The following is a 5,050-nucleotide window of genomic DNA, read 5'->3' as shown; positions in this document are numbered from 1 at the left end:
TAAGTTTCTTGCCCAGAGAAACAACAGCAAGTGCGGGTGGCTGGAGTCGAACATGCAGGCTCTCGACTGCGAGCCCAACGCGCTAACCACTCGGCCACGGCTGCCGACGATCTTCCATTCCATCTTAGAAATCTTCCATTCCATCTCAGAAATCTCTTCCATCTTCACATTTTGTGATCTTCGCGTTGAATATGTCACAAATAAACCTAAAAACCATAACTTTCTGATTGGGCAATTCTGCCTAACGACAGTAGGTTTGACAAATACGCGTCAGGCAACAGTCCCGTTGGTTTAATACGAACCGAAAATCGAATTATTTCAGCAAGCAACGTAATATTTTGCATGTCTTGATAAAGCGTTAGAAAGTTAATGATGGAGTTGGGATGGAATGATGGAAGATTGTCTTCCATCCCATCATCAAGATCTTCCATTCCTTTCCATCCTTGACATTTTCCATCTTCAATCTTAAAATCTGTTTTCCACTCCATCCCATTTCCTGTCGTCGGATCACTCGGCATGCGACAACTCAGCTATTCAGTCATTGCAGTTGCTGCCAAGTCAGCAAATAAGATTTACGTGCTCATGTCGAACTTGCTTGGTCATCGTTTGTCAAACTCATTTTGCTGATTTTTGACATGCCAAGTTATGGCTTGTTAATTGCTCGGTTTTTGCGCTCGGTAAAGGTGTTGTACTACTGTGGCCTATAACTATCCATTGTAACTTAGAGCTTAAGTTTGCTGAAGTCAAAGCCCGCTTCACAGCACACTTTTCTAGTTTGCATTCTATAAGTAAGAATCGTATTAAGATTCATGTGTTGAACGATCAGTTCTAATGTCTAATATTTGTCACTCGTAGGCCTCAGTGTCTAATTAATGAAAGTGAGATTTATAAACCTTTTTAAAGATTAAGCCTACTTTTGCTTCTATTTCTTTGCGTTTACAAATGTTATCAAATACGTTTTATTCTTAAAAATTTTGTGATGCTAAGCCAATAGCCTACCAGGTTACACTTCGACACTTTGTTAAGGCTAGAGATTTAGTAGATGCAAGTTAGTAGCAATTGGGAAATGAACACGTCACTACGAGTAGGCTGCAACACCCACCTACCTAATCACAACAAGTAAAAATATCTTGAGAAAGGTCGACAGCATTACATAACAATTTACATAGGAATAGAATGAAACAATGTTCAATTTACAAAAGTTTTGCTCATAAATGAGTCAACCTGCAGAGCGTGTGCACAACTGCACATCCACCAAAAGTGGTTAGTCGCGCAATCTTACTTATATTACTTACTTTGACGGAATATAAGGGGCTTGCATGACAATCAACTGAATCAAATCTGAAGATTGCGAGGAATCATTTGAACGTTTGTGATGAACCGGTTTTTTTTTTTGTATGATGTGGTAGATAAACAAGACATTATGCAAAACTGTTTAGGATGTTGTAAATCACAGCTACCAAGAAGAAAGGGGGATTGCAGTTTCTTTAGAACAAGATTGCTTAGTTTAATGTTCTTACCGTAGTTAATTCTAACAAAAAATATAATAGCCTACTTGGTTGGCAAAATTTCCCAATAAATTTCAAAAACTATAGCCTAGCTTTATGAGTAAACGGAGTGACAATTTCTCCAAAACAACCTGATCTAAGTTTTTTTTTTTAATTTTCTAGAAAAGACGTGCTCAAATACTTCCAGTTTAAATATCATTAAATGAACTAGTTATAGTTTTGAATGACACCAACAGTCACTAATAACGCCTCTTATCGCAACTACCATTGGTTATTTTGCTGCAACAGGCTATCACTGATAGCTTAAGCCCATATCTCTTTGTCTATTCCCAATGGTTATAGGCGAATTCTTCGTAAACAATTCTTCGTAAGCAATTCTTCGTAAAACAATTGTTCGTAAACAGTTGTTGGTGAAATGAAATCCTTAAAAGAATTTTTCGTAAAGCATTTCTTCGTATACATCAAATCAGGCCCGCAACCAGCAAGTATTTTCGGGGGGGGGCATTGAATTTTTATCAAAGAACAAACATTAAAATGATGCATTGTGACATTTAAGATGATGCATTGATGCATTAAAATGATGCATTGTGACATTTTTATAAGTTATGTCCACGACCATTGTTAAGGGACAAGAGTGCGTGGCACTACCATGTTACGGTTCAGTGGTCATAACTTATGTCAATCACGTTTTTGTTTAGTACAGCATTAAAGGAAACTAGTCTTTGTAACCGTTTCTCATTTAGCTATGACTACCCAAGGAAGAAAATTACGATAATACAGTAGGCTAATGTGTTCAGTCGATTACAAATAAAATACAATATCTGTAGGCTACGAACTGCATTGGCACGACTGGAGTCATAAATTAATCAATAACATATATTTACATCAACATAAACAAACAGATACATATGACTAAACTCAACACGGTAATTACAAATTACAATCCTGAAACATTTTGTTGGCTCAACAAGTTTTTATGTTTGTAGGCCCAAAGAAGTTGACTTTGCAAATGCAAAATGACATTTTAATTTAGAGCATAATGTCTAACTTTCTACTTGATTTGGCAAGTTCGTTTAACACCAATTCCGCGCTTGGAATTTGAGTACGATGGATTTGCATGAGAGCTAGTCCAGAAAGCCTGTCGTGCCCCATAGTGCTTCTAAGGTAACTTTTCAAGCGTCGTAGACAGCTAAATGTTCTTTCTGCAGAAGCAGTTGTGACTGGAAGTGTAGCTAAAATTATCAAGAGTTTGTAAATGTTTGGATAAAACTCTTTTTGGTATTCTATTGCTGAGACCGCATCAATTGCTCTTGCTGGCCTTTCACCTTCAAGAATTCGTTCCCACTTAATTTTCCACCTGGCAAGTTCATCTATCATGGCTTTGCAGTCAATGTCTCCTTTGTAAAATTGTACTGTACTGTCAATGTCACTATACCTCGTTGAAGCGACATTTCTAGGGGGGGGGGGGCGAAAGGGGCCATGGCCCCACCCAAAATTTTCAAAGTTTGGATTCCGAAGTTGAGCCCTTTGTTGAAAATATAATAAAATTTGTAGAAACTTATAACGTTTTCCAAGTCATCTGGCTATTAACACCCCAAGGACTTGTTTTAGACACACAGAAAGACACCACTAAATTTTGCAAATCGTAAATCGGGCAAAATTTACGCGATTTACGTTTCTTTTAACTAATTTGTGGAAGCAATTTCAGAATCGCTTACTCTGTTATGTTTTTGTAAAGTTTTTGAGTTTTTGTGTAGCTGAGTTCTTGGTGTTTTCTAATTTTAGCCGCAGGTTTTGCCCGTTCGTGTGTAAGAGCTACCTTTAATAAGTTAATAGCTGTTTATCTGCTAACTTAATAAATTTCATACAAATATTACCCTAAAAGTGATTCCAGAAAGCGATATAATCCATTATTTGAGTGTAATTTTGCAAAAATTTTCCGGGGGAGCATGCCCCCGGACCCCCCTAGAATACGCGTGCCTTCGGCACGCTCTTACACCCCACCAGTTTTATTGCTTTCCTTGCTCAACCCACCAGGATACGCCACTGCACATCAGGTGGCGATGGCTTAAATCAAACACTTTGTCGTTCTCTTCAATTCATCAAATGTTTGGCCCACCCAAAAATTTTTTTTCTGGCTACGCCTATGTGCATAGAACGCTTAAAAAATTTTCAAAAATTTCGGGGGGGGGCAAATGCCCCCCCCTGGTTGCGGGCTTGCATCAAATCTCCTTTGCATGCACGAATAAATGCTTTGGGAAGAATTGTTTTACAAAGAATTAACTTTACGAAGAATTGTTTTACGAAAAATTGCTTACGAACAATCGCTTTACGAAGAACTGTTTACGAAGAAAACGTCGGACACCATTCCCAATCATTAATTATTATCAATCTAGGAATGCTATATGAAATTATTCGTGGTATCGCTTGCTACAAGCGAACGTCTTACAGGGGACGTCAATAAATCTTTCTGCTAGCGAATAATCTGTAGAAACTCAGCTGTCTTTTGTTAATATACGGTAGTGCGTCAGTTTGCTTATTTGTGCCAACAATATTCTTAATGGCTCTTTTTCAGCTAAAATGTTGCATCACTGGGTTGTCAGAAAAGATAAAAACTTTTGTATGCATTGCATATGTTCACACAAGCAGTAAACGTTATCCATAGCTACTGCCAATTGACAAACTCAAAAGTTTCAAAGCTCATTGTAATCTACAGATTTCTGACTAATTTTAGTTGCTAAAAGACATTTGTTTGGGACTTCCACTGCAACCTTTTGTTTCTGAAAATGCTGATTAAAAGTTATGTGTTACTGTTTTGTAACTAAAGGGTAATAGAAGTTTTGTTGTGAATGCCAGCAGCTTGTTCTGTTGTGCACAGGCTTGCGTTTTCGATAATTATTATAGCGATCTTTTACAAGTCATGGATTAAAAACTCAACTTGTTGCTTTCTCGACAAATTTATTTACTTAGGCTACATCACAAACAAAAGCGAAAGTCAAGTTTATTAGAAAAAAGGTTTGCACTCCAGAGTTTTTTTTTTTTTTATCAGAACAGGCTACCTTCAAGAAACAAAATTTTGGCAAAATGCCTATTGCAGGGCTAAGTGAGCTGAAGTTTGCAAGAAAACGAAAGTAGCCTACTCGTTGGCTGACTCAGGTTTATGCCATTTCCTTGTTGCGACTTATTTTGCTGGTCATGCTACGTAGCCTACCATAAAGTCGAGCCAAAGAAAAGCCTCATGTAGGCTACTTCCAGTGACTTTGCAGCTGCTGCAATCCCGTTTTGCAAAAATCACTCTTCCGTCACCATGTTTGGGGTAGAAAGGCACAAGCAGTCAAAAATGAATAAAAAGTTATTCATTCGTGTCATTTGTTAATTAGTGCAGAACTCAAGCTTTGATAATTTATTTTTATTTAGTTGTTTTATTTATTGATGATATTGATGCTTTATTTATATATATTTGACAAAAATCACTGGAAACACATCCGGTAACCTTGTTTAGTATCTTGCAAGTCATGGCCAGTGAAAACAATGCATTCGTC

The sequence above is a fragment of the Aplidium turbinatum genome, chromosome 2, assembly GCF_918807975.1.
Source record: "Aplidium turbinatum chromosome 2, kaAplTurb1.1, whole genome shotgun sequence".
Lineage (NCBI taxonomy): Eukaryota > Metazoa > Chordata > Ascidiacea > Aplousobranchia > Polyclinidae > Aplidium > Aplidium turbinatum.
Note: the sequence above shows the minus strand (reverse complement) of the source record.